Source organism: Geotrypetes seraphini, chromosome 7 (genome assembly GCF_902459505.1).
Source record: "Geotrypetes seraphini chromosome 7, aGeoSer1.1, whole genome shotgun sequence".
Classification (NCBI taxonomy): Eukaryota; Metazoa; Chordata; class Amphibia; order Gymnophiona; family Dermophiidae; genus Geotrypetes; species Geotrypetes seraphini.
Genome location: NC_047090.1, coordinates 149,599,436 through 149,623,071, shown reverse-complemented (window position 1 = coordinate 149,623,071; position 23,636 = coordinate 149,599,436). Strand labels below are relative to the sequence as shown.

The following is a 23,636-nucleotide window of genomic DNA, read 5'->3' as shown; positions in this document are numbered from 1 at the left end:
TTAGTAAAATGAGCCCTTAGTCCAGCGAGTATCCAGTTTTTCCATCCTGTCAGAAAAATAGGTTTCATCAAATTTTTTAAAATGTTTAACTTGTTTTTAACCAAACTTTTCAAACTGCCCTCGTATAAAGGGACATACACACACACACACACTCACACACAAAACGGCGCCAGAACTGGTCGGTGCCTGAAAAAAACGGTGCCTGTCACACAACGCTTAAACTATGGAGCTGTTTTGAGAATTGCTATCTGCGGTCAAAGACAAGCACTGGAAATGTAGACTGGGGTTTTACAGGCCTACATTTACGCCGCCTATCTTCGACGCTTAGCAGCGCCGAACATCAACCCCGCCTCTTTTGATGTTCAGTGCTGGTGTGCATCTGCTTAGACACGATTCAAGTGCCTTTTTTCTTCATTAGTTTTTAATTGGTTTTTAATGGCACAGTCAATTACCACACCGTTAATGGCTAATTAAAACACTTAACTTAGGCGCTGTTTTGGTGCCTACTGGCACCTTCCAAACAGCACTGTTTTGAGAATCTGGGCCTAAGTGGCTAAGTTAGATGCAGTCCAGGGGCAGAGTTTGGGCAGATAAAATATCGCTGCTAATGAGCTAAATAGGTATGTAAAGTTAGAACTACAAAAAAGCTGTCCTAATTTTATGCACCGTTAACCAGGCACCAGTTTGGATATCAGCTGATGCTTGTTTAACTTCTAGGTCAGTGCACATACCCAGAAGCTCAATTCTAGGAGCCGCACCTGCAACAGCACTGAATATTCAGGCTTATTTCAGCATGTTAAAGGCAGTATATCAAGAACCAATAAACATAAACATGGCTCTGAGTGGCCCACAAGCTGCTTATCACTGCAGGATGAATATCAACCCCGATATATAAATTATTTTAAAAATAATTTTATAAATTATAAATTATTTTAAAAATATATTCTCGGTGGGTCACAACAGAGACCTAACCTTCACCTTAATATATAGAGCACCAAACTCTCCAATGACTGTCTTAGATGACCTACTATTCATTCTTAGCAAACTGGTCATCACATACAACCAAGTCATCATACATGGAGACTTTTAACTTTGCAAGCTACCCAAACGAGTTTGGAGCCCCAGCAGACTTCATCACTTCACTATCGGACCTAGGCTTCCAACAAATGGTCCCCCCTCACCAACTCACTCTGCGGGCCACAAACTAGACCTAAAATTTATTCAAAAAGACACCTTGCTCATCCCACAAGCCCCAGTAACCTGGTCTGATCACCAGAATTCAACTGCCCATAGGGAACCTTCAATACAAGTGAATTTTCAACTCCATGCTAACCTATCTGGAAGTAAAAACCTGGAACGATCTCCAAGAAACTATCAGAAAGGAGACCAACTCTGAAGAAAAAAAAAAAACTGAAAACTTACCACTCTGACAATTAATTAATATCTGCCTTTTCTCCTTTCCTCCTGTATGTCCCCTCCCCCCCATTTACTCTTCAGATTAATTAGATATGATCACATTCAACTACACCTATGCAACGAAGCAACTGTCAACCAGGAAGCAATCCCAACATAAGATGATATACAACAATGCTATCAACTTAGAGGATCTCTTCACAGGCCTTTCCAACCTAGCAAGAACACCAAAACCAAATTCTCAATCTGTTGACGAAGCTGCTGTGGACCGGCACACTAAGATAAAACCCCTATATAAAGGGCTAGCCCCAGACAAAGAGATCTAATACTATCCCTGCAAATACCCCTCCATCTGGTTTTCTGACTACTTAAGAATTAAGGAGAGCAGAAAGGATATGGTACAAATCTAGACTTAACAGTGACAGGTCCAAATGGAAGGAACTCTATGAAGAATACTTAAAAAACCACCTTAGAGGCTAAAAAGAAGTACTACTCTGAACAACGATTAAAGTCCCCCAATAGATCAAAAAACCTTTTAAATCTAACAAAAAAGATACTCACAACATCGCAAGGAGACAACAAGTACCTTAACACCGAACTCGACAGCCAAACGCTCTCAGACTACTTCGCTGACAAAGTAGACAAAATACGGTCTTTACCTGGACTCCGCCACGCTACAGACATCGTCCCCCCGTGACTCGGACAAAATAATTAAAACTACAACTGTACCATGGAATTACAAAAAAAAGAGATCAGACGTCTTCAGATAATCCAAAATACTGTGGTCAAGATCATAGTTAAGACCAAGAAATTAGACCATGTCACTCCCCTCTTGATCAAAGCCCACTGGCTCACCATCGCCCATCGTATCACTTATAAAACATTACTGCTGGCATTTAAAACAAGCAAAACAAGACAGCCGGAATTTATTAACATACTTTTGATTCCAAATTCCTCTTCACGTACCCTCTGATCTTCAGATCAAAATTTATTAGTAGTTCCATCTCTCAGACACATCAGTACGAGGAGAAATTCCATATTTTTAGTTGTTGCTCCCTCCCTTTGGAATTCAATGCCTAACCATTTGAGAGAGACAACATCCATGGAGAAATTCAAATCTTTTCTTAAAACATTTCTTTTTAAAGATGCATTCCAAGTTTGATTGTCCTTTTAAGGATTTTATAAAAACTTACTTTCAGCCCACTTAAGTTTGACTGCTACCCTTACCTTTACCTTTTGTATTTGCCTATGCCTCTTTCTTTCCTTTATTTATATTGTAGTTCTCCCTTTTTCCATTCGTTTCAGTATGTCCTTTTGTCTTATCTGTCCACCGTCTTAATTTATGATGTCTTTGTTATTATTTGTCCTCCCCCTGATTTTAACCCTAACCTTGAAACTATTGATAAGGCGGTATATCAAATTTTAAATAAACTTGGAACCTAACTCGCTTCACAACTGTCTCCCACGATGACATTGCCGAGATACTAGACCAGGGGTGCCCAAAAGGCGAATCGCGATCGACTAGTAGATCGCAAAGGCAACGCAAGTCGATCGCGTTGCCTTTGCATTCTATTTGCTTCCCAAGAGCCAGACGGACCCGAAGCATCCTGGCAGTCCCTGCGCACCCAGCAGCTCCTCTCACTACCTATACGGAACAGTGCCAAAAGTCAGTCAGTCTCCCTCCCCTCCCCCCACCCTACCTTCTCTCAGGGATTCCCAGGCCAGTCCTGGAGCTTTCCCCTCTGCCACGGGCCATCTCACCGGAAGTAGGAAGTTGCGTCAAGTGGTGGGGACTGGGGGGTATGAAGCAGCAGAGAGTGCGAGCTTCGGGGGGGGGGTTGGTTGCGAGCGCCTTCAGAGACGGCGGTGCGGAGGGTGAAAGCAGGAGGAAGGACAGATTCGGGGGGGGGGGGGAGAGAACCGATCGAACACGAGTTCACACACTTGGAGACATTGATAACATCGGTCTGGCTTCAGCTTCATTGATGTCCCTGGGAGGGTCCGTCCTTAGAAATAAATGCAGAAAACTCCTGTCCCGTGCAGCAGTTTGCAGCAGGTAGTGTTTGTGGCTCCTAGGGGGAGAGGGAGGAGGGGAGGTGGTGGTTTGGAGGCCTGTTTCCCGATGGCAGTGGCTTGGGAGCAGGCAGGGAGAGAGAAAGACAGACAGACAGACAGACAGACAGACAGAAAGAAAGAAAGAAAGAAAGGGGAGGAGGCAAGAAGAGAGGAAGAAAAAGTTGGCAGAGGGAATGAGATCTGGAGGCATACAGAAGGCTGAAAGAAGGGAAGAAATATTGGATGCACAGTCAGAAGAATAAAGTGCAACCAGAGACTCATGAAATCACCAGACAACAAAGGTAGGAAAAATTATTTTCTTTTCAATTTAGTGGTCAAAATGTGTCCGTTTTGAGAATTTATATCTGCTGTCTATTTTGCACTATGGCCCCCTTTTACTAAACCGCAATAGCGTTTTTTAGCGCAGGGAGCCTATGAGCATCGAGAACAGCGCAGGGCATTCAGCGCAGCTCCCTCCGCTAAAAAACCGCTATTGCGGTTTAGTAAATAGGAAGGGGGGTATATTTGTCTATTTTTGTATAGTTGTTACTGAGGTGACATTGCATAAGTCATCTGCCTTGATCTCTTTGAAAAAAAAAACCAGAATATAAATAATGATTAAATTTTCTCTGCGTACAGTGTGCTTTGGTGTTTTTTAAAATGTTATTGTTGGTAGATCATTTTGACTTGGTCATTTTAAAAGTAGCTCGCAAGCCCAAAAAGTGTGGGCACCCCTGTACTAGACACTATTCACCCCTCCGGCTCCATCCTGGACTCCTGTTCGCTACGCCTCCTAGTGGCAGTGACAGACACCTTTATTAACTCCATCGTTCCTCTCATCAACATCTCTCTACAAAAAGGCTTAGTGCCTGCAAACTGGAAGTCGGCGGTCATCAGACTGATATTGAATAAATCCATGCTTGACCCTAGCGTGCCTGGCAACTTTAGACCTGTCTCCAACCTACCCTTTGTCTCCAAGAACCTGGAAAAAAACAGTGTTAAACCAATTGCACTACTTCATCAAACAACAAGAGCCCTATCCGCCTTCCAATCGGGATTCAGAAAATTCCACAGTACTGAAACAGTCCTTCTCGACATCATTGACGACTGCTGGAAATTCGTGGATAAGGGTATTAATGTCCTTCTGGTGCTGCTGGATCTCAGCATGGCATCTGACATTATTGACCATTCTCTCCTCAATGAACGGCTCTTGAAAATTGGAATCCAAGACATTGCGCTACGATGGTTTGCCTCCTTCTGAATAACAGATCCCAAAGGGTTTGATGTGCTATCAAAATCGACATAGCCCACAAATATCAAATGCAGATTCACTCCTTTGCAGATGACATCCAACTGTACCTACTGCTAAGATAAGCCCAGATTGTGAAACTCTTAAACTACCTCTCAGAAATCAAAAACTGGATGTCTATCAACAAATTACAACTAAATGCATCCAAGATGAAACTCCTTTGGATCCACAAAGAATACTGCAACCACTGAGACTTGACTACCATAACTGCTAAAGACCAAGGGCGCAGCCTAGGAATACTCCTTGACGGCAACTTGTCATTTTCCAACCATATCTCTCTTGTGGTATCTTCCTCATTTTACTACTTGCGACAACTCCGAAAAATAAAGAACTACTTTTAAGAGTCTTCCGCATGGATTACTGCAATGCACTATTCAATGGTCTCACGGTGAAGAATATACGACTTCTCCAGCATGTACAAAACACGGTGATCAGACTTCTAAAAAACCTCCTTGCCCACAACCCTGTCTCCCAGACTCTAACATTGGCTCACGGGCTGCCCGTAGCCAAACATTGTGTCTTCAAGAGCCTGATGCTAACGTTCAAATCCTTGTATGACATGGCACCGGGTAATGAGATGGCTAAGCTTTCTCCTTATGTGCCGAACAGGTCCCTCCACTCCCAGGATGAAATACGCTTCAAAACACTTTAGGTCTCTCCCACTGCATCCCAAGATACATTGGAAGGGCGAAGGCCCATTATTCTGAGCGGGCGGCCTTATAGGCAGGAAGGAATGTGCTTCTCTCCTGCCAATTTGTCATTGGAAGGTACAGGGGTGTCAGGGGATGTCGTGAGAAGGGAGTGCAGGAATGTTGGGGGATGTGTTGAGGGTTGTTGGGGGGGGTTCAGAAATTTGGGGGGATGTCAGGGGGAGGGGTATAAAGCTCAGCGGCTCTCTTTGGAGTGGATTGGTGCCCGCAAAGGAGGGAGGAAGGAATTTCCCTGCCAGTTCAGCTAATTCTGGCAGGGGAAGCCCCATCAGCTGAGCCAGCAGGAATCCCTGAAACCAGCTCAGCTGATGGGGATTTTTCTGCCATGATTGGCTGATGGCAAGCCCTCAATATACTTTTCCCCCCATCTTTGGGTGATGGAAGGGGTCGGTGATCACTGGGGGAATAAGGGGGGATCATGCCTTAATCCCCCCAGTGGTCATCTGGTCAGTTTGGGCGGCTTTGGGGCACTTAGAAGCAACTCAAACAGATCTAACTGTGGGCAGCTAAGTTCTATCCAGGACAGTCCTGGGAAAGCTTCAGTTAACCCTGTAGGATGTCCAGGTCTAAGCCCACCTGATGTCTGCCTACAACACACCTCCCAACACGCCCCTTTGAGCTCTGGACACACAGTGGCTTAGAAGTGCTGCTGGACATCCAGAACGTCAGTTTCAGTTATCAGCACTTGGACATCCTAGCTATTAGGACGTCCAAGTGCCGACTTAGGCTGGTTTTGGGACGTTTAGATGTTTTGATTATGAGTCTGATAGTGTATCACAATTATTAGAACAAATCAAATCCAGGAATTTTTCTTTATTTGTACTTATATATCCATGCCTGGAAGATTGCTTCAAGGTCCTTTAGCTATGCACTGTAGTCTTCTTTTGGACTTTTCAGACCCTTAAGAAATATTCTATGTCAATTTTAAGAAACGTGGTGCAATGGTGGTGTAAGTTCAAAGAAAAAAACATATCAAGCTTACTTAAAAAAAAAAGAATGCTCTTTTTATTCTCTTTTTGTTTGCTTGACAGAAAACAAGAACCACAATGAAATGACACAAGAATACACAAGAAAATACACATACACAAGAAAAGACAAATACACAAGAAAATGAAATCTTAAAAGGAAAATACGAGTATAAGGAAAATAGTTATTTCATATAGTCCACATTTTAGGACACACCATCGCAACTTGCTCAGAACAACATAGGCAAATTCTAATCATTTTCACATGTTATTTGGCATAGAAATGTTAGTGCTCACTTTATACAAGAATTAATTCCACATTTCTACATTACACAGTAAAAAAAAAAAAAAACACAACCCAAGAGCAAAGGTTCCATATCAGACAAGAAAAAAAACAAAAGAAACAAGGGCAAAGTTAATCAGCTTCTGTTTCTTGAAGGAGGATAGGGAATGCCAAGTGTTCAGCTGGCTGTACATATTCAACCTTTAATACGACAAAGGAATAAAAGACTTCTTCCAAACAAAATGCTCAGTGGTTATTGAGACCTTGATTCCTACAACTAAGGGCTCCTTTTACGAAGGTGCGCTAGCATTTTAGTGTGCGCTATCCGAAAAACTACCGCCTGCTCAAGAGGAGCATGCGGCAAGCATGCGTGGCATTTTAGCGTGTGCTATTCTGCGCGTTAAGGCCCTAACACGCCTTCATAAAAGGAGCCCTAAATAGAAAAATACTACAATACAGCAGACAGAGATCATACATTGATTTTGCTGTCAAACACTATAAAGAGTAACTGATATTCGGCACTTAGCCAGCCGGGAGCCATTCCCAAACAGCTAAATAGTGCTAACACAACCAATCGCTGATATTCAGCGGGAAATAGCCAGATATCACCTGCTGAATATACAGGTCACCAGCTATGTCATGCAACAGAGCTGGTCAGTGTCAATATTTATTCGCTGAACAGCTTGGTCTAGCAGCTGCTTTTTAGCTGGCCAGTGATTGAATATTGGCTTGACTGGCTATGTCAAATGCGGCTGAATGTAGCCTGGAAATTCAATGCCAGTGGCTAGATACAGCCCCAGCACTAAGTTTCCAGGTCTGCTGCCTCCCGTGGTCTGAATATCGGGCCCTGAGGCCTGGATTCTATAACAGCGCCGTTGTCAGTGGCCGCCTTAGCAACGGATGCCGATCGCGTGTCAATCACATGACGGCACTGTTTATATAATCATAGCTCTGGAAAAGGCAGGCACTGGGTTTTCTAGGCCTACATTACTGGTACTTACCTTTTACATGAATCATGACTAGGGAGGTGCTTTACGATGCTTAAAGCCACTTCCAGCATTAGCCATCCCTACAGTGGCACCAGGCATCATAAAGTGCCTTCATAGGTGTGATGCAGATGCCATTGTTTTTAGGTGTTGGTGGGTATCTTCGTGTTTCTTTTTAAATGCTTTTTTATGGTTTTAAACAGCGTAAATTAAGGCACCATTTACAGAATACAAGCCCGTTACATTAGCCGCTGTCTGTCTGTCTTTCTTTCTTACTGTCTCTCTCTCTCCTTGGCCGCTGTCTGTCTTTATTCCTTTGTCTCTCTCTCTTTGGCTGCTGTCTGTCTATCTGTCTTTCTGTCTGTCTCTATGGCCCCCTGTCTGTCTGTAATTCTTTCTATCTGTGTCTCTCCCTGGCCACCTATCTGTCTGTCTTTCTTTCTCGCTCCTTGGCCGCTGGCTTTCTTTCTGTCTTTCTGACCCCCTGTCTGTTTGTCATTCTTTCTGTCTGTGTCTCTCCCTGGCCCCTTGTCCGTCTGTCTTTCTTTCTATCTGTCTCTCTGTCTCTGGCCCCCTGCCTATCTCTCTCTGTCCCCCCTCCCCCGAGCAAACCAAGATTGCTGCCTGCCCCCTACACACCCCTCCCCCAAAGCAGCCCCTTTTCCCCTCTCCCTCTCCACTTTTTTCTGTCTGTCCCTCTGTCTCTCTCCCTGGCCCCCTGCCGATCTCTCTCTGGCCCCCAAGCAAACCAAGATTGCTGCCTTTCCTCCGCACACCCCTCCCCCCACAGCAGCCCCTTTTCCCTCTCCCCATCTACTTCCCTGTGCAGCAGTAGCAGCCGGACGTTTCGTAGCACCTTGAAGAACACCCTCCTGCCGTTTCTCTCACCGCCGCAAGCACCACAAGCCACCACACGTCACACGCCCCGCAAATGGAACACGGCACGGAAGCAGAAATCACAGAGGCTGGGATCACGCCATTTCAACAGCACATGCATGGGTAAGGGTTTTATTATAGAGGATGAATAGATTAAAATAAGTAAATGTGAATTGGTTTTTTACTATTTCAAAAAATAACAAAGTAACTAAGTAGTATATTTAAAACAAATTGAAGAAAATGTTTTCACACAACACATTATTAAATTCTATTAGTATAGCTGGGTTTTAAAAAGGTTGGGCAAGTTCCTGGAGGAAAACTTCATAAACTATTATTAAGGCTGACTTGGAAAAACCCTATATTTACCCCCAGGGAATCCATCTACTACTTAGGATCTTTTCAGGTACTTCTGTCCTCAATTGCCTATTTGGTAAAATGTATCACAAGTCAGTAAAAAGATGTACAAAAATTTATTGGGATTTGACAGGATCTATGGGGTGAGTGCTTCTGCTTTAATCCTAGGAGAGAAACAATAATCTTTGAGGATCATACTATTATGAAAATAGAATCCAAGTATAATATAATTCCAATTTTATAAGTTCCACTTTTTTGTCTGCATCTTAACTGAGTCATCCTCCATGCATATGTAATTGTCCCATATAAATCACCATTTTTTAAAAAATGTGTTCTTTCATGCTTGGAGAAGACTTGTGGAATGTGTACACTCCCACTGGTCTTTAGGGTGTGTATCACTGAAACCTGAGGCCTAGAGCATTAGATTATCTTGCCAAAGTATGCAAAGATGTATAAGAGCAGTGCTTCACAGAACTCTGCAACTATATTTTGAAATTATTTAGGCAAGGAATTTAATTTTTTATTTTTGGAGCCGAGTCACCTTGTGTAGCTACTGGGGGGCAGCTCAGCCTTCAGTTACTTAGGCCTATCCCTCTGACATTTTATTCCCCCTCACAGTAAAATAGCAAATGATGTCACAATAGTTTGATTGTCCTATACTTGGCTCACTTTTACTACATTTTGATTTCTAGAGTGGTGCAGTGGATAAAGCTACAGCCTCAGCAACCTGAGGTTGTGGGTTCAAACCTATGCTGCTCCTTGTGACCCTGGGCAAGTCACTTAATCCCCTCCCCATTACCCCAGGTACATTAGATAGATTGTGAGCTGCCAGGACAGACAGGGACAAATGCTTGAGTGCCTGAATAAATTAATGTAAACCGTTCTGAGCTTCCCTGGAAGAACAGTATAGAAAATTGAATAAATAAACAAAATAAATATCACTGGGCTTATACTATTACAACTCAGCTTGTTATGTAGCCATGACATTTCGCCAATCAAAAAATGCCTACAAGCTCTAGATGGAGATTACATGACTGGAAAGGATTTCGTATAAAATAACCATGTTAAGAACATAAGAATTGCCGCTGCTGGGTCAGATAAAGGCCCAATGGTCACACACGTACGTTTTGCAAACGTACCTGGCTTTTCTCTCAAGTGTTTTCCCCTTAATCTATGGCTGATCCAACTTTGCTTTCATAAGAACATAATAATTGCCAAGCTGGGTGAGATCAAAGTGTCAGAAAAGCCAGTATCCTATGTCCAACATCAGTGCTTTGCTGGGCATTTGGTAAATATACCATATTTAGGAATCTGGAAAGCACAAATTTTAAATTTTCCAAGTCTCAGAGCCTGAATCATACAGTGCTGAGCTGCTGAGAGCAACATATATTATAGGTATCTGTTGAGAATCTCCTCTATCCAAAACTGTCTATCAAATTCCAAAGCACACATTTTTACATACCGTATACTATTTTATTTTAGCACACATGCTGGCCAGTATTTAACAATAGCAGGTTCTGATTCTATAAATGGCATTTAAATCCAAACAGTTGTCAATCAACTGCTAGGCGCTGTTTATAGAATTGCACCTCCTGCCCATATTTTAGGGGAGGTAGGGGGTACATCGTGGGCAGGAGGGCCTGGGCTCCCTCCTGCCCGTATTTAAGAGGGGGGGGTCGTGGATCGCCTCGGCAGGAGGAGTTGGGCTCCTGCCTGTTTTGTTTCAGGGGGTCGCCTTGGCAGGAGGAGTTGGGCTCCCTCTTGTCGGTATTGTTTCAGGGTTCGTAGATGGGGGGTGGATCGCGATTACGGCAGGAGAGATTGGGCATCTCTCCTACTGCAATCGCAATCCCCCCTCCCGAATTTCAGCGAATTGCGGCAGGAGAGATTGGGCATCTCTGCTGCCGCGGATCGCAGAGGTTTGGGGGGTGGGGCGATCGCGGCAGGGCAGATGAGCCATCTCTCCTGCCACGATCATTGCTGGGGGGGGGAATTCTGTAACCGGTGTTGTTTCTGATAAGACACCAGTTACAGAATCCAGCTTTTAGGCGAAGGACTCCTTTGCCTAAAAGGTCTTGTTTTGGACTTGGACAATTTTGGGGTTGATAATGTGTTCTAAGTTTAGACGTAGTAGTGGTTTGGGCGATTAAACTGCTGGACATTTTTTTCCAGAATGGACATTTTTCCTGCTGCTACTTTCAGCATTTAGGGCCTTAGGCCAAAAGGGGACTTAGCTGGGTTTTTTTTATTATGCCCCTCCACGTGTTTAGGCAAAATGCCAGCCACCGGAGAGAGAAAGAGATAATGGTTGCGGCGGATAGGCAGACTGGATGGGCCATTTGGCCTTTTTCTGCTGTCATGTTTCTATGTAAAATGGGAAGTTCAGCACCAGTACCAACTTGAAAGTGCTATTTGGTTACCAGCCATATTCAAACTGATAACCAGGTAGCTAACTGGATAGTTGGACCAGTCTTTTTGCTGTCCTAATTTTATCCATTTAGCTATATGGTTTCTGGTCTGAATATGGCTGCTTACCAGATAACCTTCAACCCTTTCCAAACTCCACCCATGAACTATCCTACCACTATCTAGATTTTGCTGAAGTGGTCAGAAGAAACATTCAGCACCACTATCTGGTTAATGCCAGTGAATAACCCTCTCAATGGCACTTGTTCAGTTGGCAGCACCTGCTAAGTGCCTTGCAAAATCTATTCCATAAGGTAGCTATCTTGGAGGAGAGTGTGGTGCAATGGTTAAAGCTACAGCCTCTGCACCCTGAGGTTCTGGGTTCAAACCCACTCTGCTCCCTGTGATCCTGGGCAAGTCACTTAATATCCCCCATTGCCCCCGGTAAATTAGATAGATTATGAGCACACAAGAAGAAACAGGGAAAAATGCTTGAGTACCTGAATAAATTCATGTAAACTGTTCTGAGCTCCCCGGGGAGAATGGTATAGAAAATGGATTAAATAATGGTTTCTTTGGTTCTCAGCCTGCTGTTCTAATTGAGCCAATGCTTCTCAGCCATCACCTGAAGGTACATCTAGCTCATCAGTACATATGCATGACAGAATAGAAAAATAAACAGGTAATCTAGCAGAGTTACTCGACATCGATTCTTCTCAGCAATGAACTAGCTAGGAGAAAGGCCATGTTTGCTATCCATCTCTAAAAAGACAAGTTTTAACGATCTGTTTTAAGTGCTCTAGGCATATAGTCAGAGGAAGGGCATTGCAGAAGGTACAGCCAGTAATGCTATAAATTTTTGTACACAAAAATTGAAAACAAGACTGGACTAGATTGTTTGCTTCAGAAGATCTAAGATTCCTGGATGGGAGGTATGGTATAAGTAATTGTGAGGGATATGAGGGGTTCCTAAGTGATGTATCTTGCAGTAGTACAGCCAGACCTCAATTTTTGGGTGGTCCTAGGGTGGACTGGGTAGGCATGACCCATGCATTACCTCTCTGACAGCTACTCCCCCCATTCCTGAAACAATAAAAATGAATATCTTGGCTGGTGGGGACCCCAGGCCTCGCCAGATGAAGAGTCCTTTCTGGCGTTTCCCTGAGCAGACTCATTCCCTGTAGCAGCGAGCAGCATGTTTCCTGCCTACTATACCGGCAGTGCCCCCACTCCCCCACCCCCCACTGCATGCTCAATTTAACCAGCATCCACCCCATGGAGAGGGTGCCAACTGGACTGAGCATGCACAAGGGGAAGGAGGGAGGTGGAAACATACTGCTGACTGCTCCAGGGATGAGACTGCTTGGGGGGGGGGGAGCTGCAGAGAGAACTCTTCAGTTGACAGAGCACAGGACCCCCACCAGCTACACTAATGATGTGCGCTGTGATTTAGGCCCAGCTGCAGCTATGACACTGGTGTTTTGTGTTCCTTTATCTCATCTGAGAAAATAGAAGCTGATTAACTTTGTTGTTGCTAGGGAGGGGGGGGTTGGTCTGATCTAAAATCATGTCTATAAATGTTAAATGTGTCTATAAATACCATTTAGAAGTGCACCCTGGAGCTCTCTGGGGAAGAGATGTAGTATATTGTACTTTAGAGGCACTGCTTGTTCTAGGGTCAGAAAAAGTCATAATTCCACAACCCCAACTGAGAAGAACTCCTGTACCGAGGCCTCCACATTGCTCCATGTCACTGTTGACTTTTGCGGCTTGATTTAAACAGTACCGTGTACTTTTGTTTCTTTTAAGAAATCTACAGCTTTCATCTGAGACAGAGAAGTAAGGAGCAGCACTCTGTCACAGGGATGAGAGAGGGATGTTGATGCCTGCTTTCTTTTCCCACGTCCGTCTGACGTAATTAGGCCTATGTTTCCTCTCACACATTCCATGACAGCTGTTCACAGAGGAATGAGTGTTCCTCAGACAGGGCAGAACATTTGCTTTCCCGTCGGCTCAAAACGTGAAACCCTAGTAAACTTTGCACAAGCCAGCCACTGAATTGTAACTGTGCTAAAGCAGATGCTAGATTAAACTCGTAAATCATATAACCTCTAGAAGGTAAAGAGCTGGCAGAAGCATTTCGGCTGGTCAGGAAATGGTCTGCGTTGAAATATTCCCGCATTAGGTGTTCAGCAATATTGTTTAGGGTAAAAGGCTTTATATTCCCAAAAGATAAAACGTGTATTTAAAAACCTTGCAGTGTAACTATGGCCAATTGTAACCTATTAACTGCATATTATGTATGTCAATCGGTCACCCGTTCTGAGCTCTTTGGGGAGAACGATATAGAAAATGAATTATACACATAAAATAAATAGATAAGTTTGTTTTATTTAAGAAAAAATGTATTTCTATAACAGCTAAAGGCTGTGTCTCACTATGGGGTCCTGTTAAGGTGCGCTAACCGATTTAGTGCGCGCTAAAGATTACTGCACGCTAAATGCTAAGATGCCCATAGGAATATAATGGATGTCTTAGCACTTAGCGCGCGCTAAATCGGTTGGCGCACCTTACTAAAAGGACCCCTATATACCAATACAATTCTCCTAAATGCATATGTAAACTAGGGAAAAGCTGTTGTTTGCAATATGTTGTTGCAAAAGAAAAAACGAGCTGATAAAAAGTAACATTCGCCAATAATAGCGTTTACTGTTTGGAAATAGCACGCACACTACGACAGAGTAGGCACCCTTTCCCAACAGTGGAAACACCACGCATACGCAAACGTGTGCATGTGTGCCCCTGCCAGGAAAAGAACATGCCCTCTTTCTGGAATTGGGTGTTCTCGGTTTTCACAAGTGTGTACTATTTCCAAAGGCTGCGCAGTTCGATGGTGTCAGGTCAAAAGCGCGCCGGGACAAAGGTGCACCCAGACAATTGAGCGCAGCGCAGAGGCGCGCGCCGCTCAAAATTAATGTTTTTAGGGCTCCGACGGGGGTGTGTGGGGGGGAACCCCCCCCCCCACTTTACTTAATAGACATCGCACCACGTTGTGGGGGCATTGTGGGGGGTTGCAAGCCCCACATTTTACTGAAAACTTCACTTTTTCCCTGTTTTTAGGGAAAAAGTTAAGTTTACAGTAAAATGTAGAGGGTTACAACCCCCCCAAACCCCCCATAACGCCAGCGCGATGTCTATTAAGTAAAGTGGGGGGGTTCCCCAACAAAACCCCCCGTCGGAGCCCCTAAAAACAGTAATTTTGAGCGGCGCGCACCTCCGCACTGCGCTCAATTGTCTGGGCGCGCCTTTGCCTTTCGCGCCATTGTCTATGAACCCAGTTCGATTGGCAGAAAACCCTGACTAAAACTGAAATGCCAGCATAGAAAACGGCATGGGAAATTACACAAAACAAAATTTTTCCAGCTGCCCATTCCTAATGCAAACCCTGTCTGGGGGGGGGGGAAGTCCATATTGCAGAGAGTCTTAGGGTTCTTATTAGTCACAAACATTCAGAAGTAAAAGGCGGCCCCAAAAAATAAATAGTTTTCACTTCACAGAGGAATTACATTACATTAGTGATTTCTATTCCGCCGTTACCTTGCGGTTCAAGACGGATTGCATAAAGATATATCTGGACATTTCCAGAGGAATTTGAGAATAATGAGGTTGGTTCAAGGAGGTGAGGTGGTTCTTGTGGCGTTAGATTGTTTTTGAGAATAGTGATGGCGTTAGGTTGATTTCAAGGAATTGTTGGGTAGTAAGGTTTTTTTGAATAGTATGGTTTTTATTTCTTTTCTGAATGTTCTATATCTAATACAATGAAATCAGAACATGACAGAGCTGGTGGTCCAAAATGGTAAGTTGTAATAGAATTATTTATAACAGTTCCATTCATAGACACAATTATAAACTAATATCTTAAGCTACAGTATTAAACAGCCATAAATACAGTACTTTAGCACCATGTTGTACAAGTTTAACTAGGGCCAGTCTAACCACTGGAGCAGCATAATTGAAGGTGGAACAGCAGTAAGTTTACAAAAGACTCATCGTTGCCCGCACAGACCCTTAAGGATATGTGCATGCTGAAGATCTGCCAGGCCATGTCCCCTCTGAACTTCATGCATCAGAAGAGGCAGGATCTGGCCCGCCTTTTGTGTGCAGATACTTAAAACCCCATGCCAGCAGTGGCGAGCCATTTTGGGTTTTGTTTTTTTAAGCACACACTGACTTCAGTGCCACTTGGAAGGGATTAGGGAAAGGAAGCCACTGAACACGTCAAGATGGGAATGGGGAGAGAGATGAGAGATCAGGAGATTCCAAACACCTTGGGGAGGGAGAAGAAGAGTGGTTTGAACACAACCTCAGGTCAAGGGTGGCAGAGAAAGAGAGATGCTAGAAACCTAAGGGAGAGGGGCGAGAAGGAAGGGAAGATGCTGGAAATGGCTCAAGAGGGTTTTGATCCATCCCCTGAGTAGAGGAGGGATGTATGGATGAAGGTCCAAGTTCATTTAGGGCTGGCCCTGTTTTTAGCTCTTTGTGACCGACTTCAGCTTATGACTAAATCCTTGCTTAGTTGAACTGATGGTAGCACTAAAGTAGAAATGACCAGAAAATACAGCTTCAAGAAACTAACCCTCTCAGAGCCATAGACTAGAAAAATAAACTATTTAGTTACCAGATGAATTAATACCTCCAGAGGAAAGCACATTCTTAAAAATTGTTCAGCTGGACAACTGGAATCTTCTATGGTGGTGTTACCAGAGCACCCACGAAGAGATAATAACTCCTGAACTCCCTCCTGCAGGAAGTTAAATTAAATTAAAAAAAAAAAAAAAAGATTCCCAGAAGTCTCTGTCCATAGTCTCAGGAGTTCCCCTTAAGCATTATTTTTACTAAGATCTTTTCACAAGACAGAGCTCTGGGTTATTTAGAAGTGATAGTTCACTTCTAAAATTTCAAAAAGCTCAATGCCACTGAGGTCCAAAAATGTACCCAGCTTCTCACAGGTCTTCCACATAACCATCTCTCCCCCCCCCCCCCCGCCTTCAGTCCGTTCAAAATTCTGGTCATTTCATTGGCTCCCTATCCATTCCTGCAAACAGTTCAAACTCCTCCTATTGACTCCCAGTGCATTCACTAATCGATTTAGCATATGCTAAATGCTAAGGTGCCCATAGAATATAATGGGCACCTTAGCATTTCGCGTGCGCTAAATCAGTTAGCACGCCTTAGTAAAAAGACCCCTTTATGAACCATTTTATAAAAAGGAATTTTCCCATTCTGAGCTTATAGAAACAAATCTTTACTTAGAAAGGCCCATATATATTATGCCTAATGTACTCTTCTAAATAGTAAGATGATCTAATCTAATCTAATATACAACGTATTAATCTCACTATACTAAAAAGGTTCAAAGTGATTTACATTCATTCAAGGAGGCCATAAATCTACGGGAAAATACAAAAGCAATCAATAATTAAAATATCATCATAACATGAACATTACAACAAGTCATATAAAAGGTTTTCACATTTTTACAAAACCTTAAGTAATTGATATCCGTCCTAATGTAAACAGGTAAATTAATCCACATTGTAATGGCAGCGTAAGCAAAAGAGGAGTTGAGCTATCGTTTATACCGTACTCCTCTAATCTGTGGAAAATGTAGTAATAAAGTACCACATAATCTGGTGGAAGAATAATGCAAACAAAAAAAAAAGCAAAACCAGGTTATCAGTAGAGTCAGTCAGTAATATATAATAAACTATGCAAGCTGATTTACACTTAATTTGCCTCTCAATTGATAACCAACGCTAATGCAACACTTTCATATCTTTTTAGACCAAAAATTAATTTAACCACAGTACTCTGGAGCAACTGCAGTTTTGATGTTAAGTTCAAATATAAAGAATCACAGTAATCAAGCTGAGGTAACACTAACATCTGAACCAACAGTGCAAAATGATGTTCAAAAAAGCACAACTTCACTAGCCTAAGATTCTTCATAAAATATAAAATCTTCCTCCATGAATTAGAAATTTGATCTTCAAATGTAAGAGAAAAGTCTAAAAGAATACCCAAAACTTTAGACAGTTTTATCTACATGCAGGGTAGTACCCGATTGTAGAGTAAGAAATGAAGGAACAGCAGATAGTGAATTATGAAACCAAAGAACCTTCGTCTTACTTGCATTCAATTTCAAATTGAAGCCCAATCTCCAGTTCAATTCATGCTGTTAACACATTTTCAAGTTATCACATGAATCTACCACACCTTTGTGCTCTACCTCTCCCTGTATTATTAAACCCTGAACTTTCATGCCGAATGAACACTTTTTTTTTCAGTAGGAATTTGCCCCTGGCACTGAAAAACAGGCAAGGCCAGTATTTCTAGAACAGAGCAGTAAGCACTAATATAATACATTTGCCTAAAGATGAAATGCTGATTTCTCTCCAAAACCCCTTTAACTATGTTGCATCTCAAATTATAAAGCAGGTACCACTGTCCTGGTCTCTACTGTGTTTCTAATTCCATTTCCCTGTCTTCTAGCTAATACCAACTTTCAGGCCAATGTGAGGGTGTCGGGCTTAGAGATTACAGTAGTTTATTTTATTTGGACCTTATATCTTTTACAGATTACGAACTCTTCGATGCACCCTGAAGAGAAGTTATTAATGTTCTCAAAACTGAACCTGGGACTTTAAATTGGCTAAGATATAGTAAGCAAGGCTGAATGCTGTCTTGGGGAACCACAGTACTGCAATCAAAGAAAAATAATTTTGGGGTGGGGGGCCTAATCAATCTCTTCTGGTTGTTTGGGCTTCCAACTCAAACAGAACCAGTGGTGCATTATTTATTTATTTATTTGGTTTTATATCCCATCCTCCCCAAAGAGCTTAGAACGGTTTACAGAGCAATAGTCATCATGGCATTACAATTTGCCTTCACTTAAGAATACTCTTAGATTGATAAAAGTAGAGGCATCTTATCTTACAGAATGATATGACTAAACAAGTTTACATAGTTCTAGTATCATCATACATAGCTAAGACTATACAACATTACAGAGTTGCAATACAATTTCTATCAGAAATTCTAGGGCCTAGCACATAATCAAACTTTTTCAAGGATAAGGTCGAGGGGAGAGGTTAGGGAAAGATATAGGTTTTTATGGCTTTCCAGAAGTTTAGAAGACCCTCTAGGGATCTGATGCGAGGTAGGTAGGTTGTTCCATAGGTTTGGCAGGTAGTGGGAGTAGGATCATTTCTGGGCTGGGGGGTATCTGCAGGTGTGTTTCACTCTGGGAGCAAAGGGCTCGTCTAGGAGTGTAGGGAGAAGTTTATGTGAAAAGTATCTAGGTTTCATGTTGTGGAGGGATTTAGTTATGGGCAACCAATGGGTTACAGTCAGTGCTGGGGATACAGGGTTGTAGGTTTTTTAGTAGCCTGATTGCTGCATTTTGAACTCACTGTAGTCAACAAATGTTCTTCACTGTTAGTCTGTTGAATAGAGCATTGCAGTAGTCCAGGTGTGAGAGAATGAAGGCATGTAGTAGTTGGATGGTACCATGAGTCATCATTCACTATCATCAAGAGATTCTTCCCCATTTCATATTCCCTCCAAACTTACTAGGTGCAATCACTGCATTGACAATCCTCAATAAAGGACCAAACACCAGAGCTTCTCACAGAACTCTGCAATCAAGGGTTTTAAATACTGTTACTGCAATTTACCCCTTTGGCTCTTGAAACAGCTTTCTATGCTCCTCACGACTTCCGCAGTCTTCTACATTTACCTACTAAGGATATCCCTGCTAAGTTTCGATCGAATGTTTTATTGACATCTATGCGGGCGGTGTAGGGCAGTCTCATTTGTAAGTTGGGGGGGATCCTACGGTGACTAACTAGATCTCCCTGCGGGGGAATTTAGCTTTTCTTCCAGGATTCAATAATCCCGTTTTTTTGGACTGGGCTCGTCGGGGGATCCTCACAGTGGAACATCTGCTGACTCCTGAGGGTCATTTGCGACCTCTTGCGGAGTTCGGAGATCAGTTAGGCTGCTTTTGGGAGGATACTTTTGCCTATTGTAAGGCCAAACACTACATTCTTTCACTTCCTCTAGACCACAGTTCTTCAACCGCCGGTCCGCGGACCGGTGTCGGTCCGCAAAAAAATCTTGCCGGTCCGCGAAGGATTCGGTCCCCGCCGCAACGAAAGGCCGGCGTCAGTTGACTTGCAACTTCCTGCAGTCGCGGTGCCGGGACTCCTGCCTTCGCCGGGACTCCTGCCTTCCACCGCGTTTGCCTCCTGCCTTGTCTCCGCACCTCCAGACCAGCAGCGGCAGCTCTGTATATTTTTAACTTCGGCACAGAGCTGCCCCTAATCAATAGTTTAGCGCGGTTTCATGAGGCAGCTTCGGGGCCTTTGCTAGGCCGGCCCGCTTCGATGATGCGATGTGGGCCGGCCTAGCAAAGGCCCCGAAGCTGCCTCATGAAACCGCGCTAAACTATTGATTAGGGGCAGCTCTGTGCCGAAGTTAAAAATATACAGAGCTGCCGCTGCTGGTCTGGATTCTTGGGCCACTGAAGGAGGGCAAAGAGCAGCTGTCCTGAAGGTTTCCCTTCCTCTCGCCTTTGCAGGTCCCTTTTTTCCACCTTTTTTTTTTTTCTTCTTCAAACGGCAACGGGCCCCAGCATCGACATCAATCAAGTAACTTCCACTGTTCCTTGCAAGCGGTTCTGCTCGGCCAAAGCTTCCCCTCTGACATGAGCCACCTCAGGGGGAAGAAAGTGACCCGCAAAGGTGAGGGGAAGGGAGCAGATAATGGAAGTTGGAGGGGGGGGGGGGAGAGAGAAGGAGCAGATGATGGAATGGAGGAGATGAGAGAGAGAAGGGGACAGATGATGGAAATGAGAAGAAGGGAGAGAGAGCAGAAGGCAGATGGATGTCAGTTGAGAGGGGAGAGCAGATGCTGAATGGAAGTGGGGAAAGAACACATACTGGATGGAAGGAGATAAATAAAGGGGGAAGAAAATAGTAAGATAATAGAGGGGTGAGGGAAAGGGGTGACAAGCTGTGGGTAGACACAGTGAAAAGAGGGAAACAGGACTAAATAGTAAGAAATAATTTAATTTAGATGGAGGCAGAAAATAGAGAAGGAAGACCAGAGAAGAAAAGGGAAGAGAGAGCAGAGAACAATATCAGATCTGAGTGGAGGAAATGAGAAGAGAGATGCTAAAAACCACAGGGGGGAGGGAAGGACAGAGATGCCAGACCATGAGGGGAACAGAAGGAAGATGATGGATGCCAGACCAAATTGGGGGGGGGGAGGGGCAGGAGCATAGATGGAAGGGGCAGATGCTGGACTGAAGAGACAGAGAAGGTTATCATGCCGCTGTACCGGGCCATGGTACGCCCTCATCTGGAGTACTGTGTCCAGCACTGGTCACCGTACATGAAGAAGGACACGGTACTACTCGAAAGGGTCCAGAGAAGAGCGACTAAGACGGTTAAGGGGATGGAGGAGCTGCCGTACAGCGAAAGATTAGAGAAACTGGGCCTCTTCTCCCTCGAACAGAGGAGATTAAGACAGGACATGATCGAAACATTCAAGATACTGAAGGGAATAGACTTAGTAGATAAAAACACTATTCACCCTCTCCAAGGTAGGGAGAACGAGAGGGCACTCTCTAAAGTTGAAAGGGGGTAGATTCTGTACAAACGTAAGGAAGTTCTTCTTCACCCAGAGAGTGGTAGAAAGCTGGAACGCTCTTCCAGAGGCTGTTATAGGGGAAAACACCCTCCAAGGATTCAAGACAAAGTTAGATAAGTTCCTGCTGAACAAGAACGTGCGCTGGTAGGGCTAGTCTCAGTTAGGGTGCTGGTCTTAGACCAGAGGGCCGCACCGTGAGCAGACTGCTGGGCATGATGGACCACTGGTCTGACCCAGCAGTGGCAATTCTTATGTTCTTATGTTCTTAGGGCAGATGCAGGATGAAAGAGAGTGAAAAGGCAATGAAAGCAGAAACCAGAGACGACAAAAGGTAGAAAAAATAATTTTATTTCTATCTTGTGATTCAAATATATCAGATTTGAAATATGTATCTTGCTAGACATAACTGGGGAGTGCAAAGCCCAGGCGCTACTACTTCTTTAGCTTCCAGCTGGCTTAGGGCTCTCTCTGACCAGGGGGCAGTTGCCCTAATTCTACTCCCTAAAACCATTCCTGTCATGTGTGACTGTGGTATTCTATTACATGATATTTGTGTAGCATTCTGTAATAATTTAGCTTATTCAGTTTTCTTGATAGTAGAGGGGATATATATGAAGGGGAGGGGAGACAGGGTTTTTGTTGATCTTTGCCCTGTATTATTTGTATTTATAAAATGACAATTGTATAGAATATTGTTTCTTTTTATACTTTAATAAAATATGTTCAATATAAAATCATAACTATTTGAGGCTTGTGCAGATGGGATCAGATGGTTTGTGGGACCGAGCTCGCGGGGATGGGGCGGCGATGGTTTTTAAAAAAATTTTAGTCTTAGTAGTTTGCCGGTCCACGAAATAATTATTTTATTTCCGCCGGTCCACAGGTGTAAAAAGGTTGAAGAACACTGCTCTAGACAGCATAGCATAACCTATTGGGAAAAGTCTTCAAGCCTTTTTCACAGGGGTGGCGGCCTCTTACTCCTCAGTGTCAGCGCTACATAGGGCCATCTATCACTTTGAATGCCCTAAAGACTTCCAATGACTCCGAGCAATGTGGGGCCTGGAACTTCATAAGGACCTTAGTCAGTGGAACATCTTGGGTGCCTTGAGCGGGATCCCTAGGTTGATTACAGGACCAATATTTCAGGAGTGTTATGCTAAGGTGCTTATAGGGCTTATTATACTCAGGTGCAATTGCATAAAATAGGGGGTATCTCCTCTCCTCTTTGTTTGAAATGTGGAAGGGATCCCAACACTTTTGTTCATTCTTTTGGGGGGGGGGGGTCCATTAAGCTTTATATACAATGCCTTTATGCCTGCGCCCTCTCACAGTTGGTCCTGGACTTCCCGGGAGCTTTCCGTGGTTTGCCTAAAGGGGGTTCCTCCTGGTGTCGTAAGGTGTGTCTCCTTGCTCGTAAGTGTATATTACAGTCCTGGACGGTGTCTGAGCAACCCTCCTTTTGGGGCTGGAGATCTCTGGTGCACAACCTGACCTTGTGGGAGGACTGTGAGGCGACGGGCCGCCCACGCCGGCGGAGTCGTTTTTTTACTCATTTGGGGAGCTTATCTAGCTTCTTTGTCCCCGAGAGGGCATAGCCTCAGCTTGCTCCTGCCGCTAGCTACTACCTTCACAATCTGCAGGAGGATTTCAGCACGGGATACACGCTGGACCACCAGGGAAAAGGTACGCGAGGGAGGGAAGGAAGGAGGGTGGTAATTGTTAATGTCGGCCGAGGCAGGAGACAGGAGGGATCCCTTCTGTCTCGGCCTAAGGAAGGCCTGCAGGAAGTCCGGGAGGGTTTTGGGTGGTCACTGGAGGATGACCCGAATATAGGACGAGACCCCCATTTTTGTGCCATTTTTTTGGCCCCCATAATCTTGTCCTATATTCGAGTATATACGGTATATATTTCTTTTACCAGATCAGCTGAGATCTTTTTTGGACCTTAAAAATCTCACCAGGAATTGAATGATAGTTATTATAAAATTATAGATATTAGTATTATTAAGCTGAAGCATAGCATTAAAGCACCAGATCAAGTTATCTAAAAACATTGGGGTCCTTTTACTAAGGCACGCTAAACGGTTTAGCGTGCACTAATCAATTTAGCACACACCAATGATTAGCGTGTGATAAATGCTAAGGTGCCCATAGAATATAATGGATGCCTTAGCATCTAGAGCAAGGGTCTCAAAGTCCCTCCTTGAGGGCCGAATTCAGTCGGGTTTTCAGGATTTCCCCAATGAATATGCATGAGATCTATGTGCAAGCACTGCTTTCAATGCATATTCATTGGGGAAATCCTGAAAACCCAACTGGATTGCGGCCCTCAAGGAGGGACTTTATCCCTGATCTAGCGCTCGCTAATCATTAGCGCACACTAAATCAGTTAGCACGCCTTAGAAAAAGGACCCCATTGTTTGGTACTGGTTTACCATTTTTGGTCAATATGTTGTTCTGTCATCTAGAACAGGGGTAGACAATTCCAGTCCTTGAGAGCCACAAGCAGGTCAGGTTTTCAGGATATCCACAATAAATATGCAGTGCATGCAAATCCATCTCATA

The 23,636-nt window shown here is 43.8% G+C and overlaps 1 protein-coding gene across 7 annotated transcripts in view; it reads right to left on the bottom strand.

The window, feature by feature from the left end:
• Nucleotides 1-23,636, bottom strand: part of SYNE2 (spectrin repeat containing nuclear envelope protein 2) — a 654,322-nt gene that overhangs the window by 558,781 nt on the left and 71,905 nt on the right. The gene's annotated exons all lie outside the window — the stretch shown is intronic.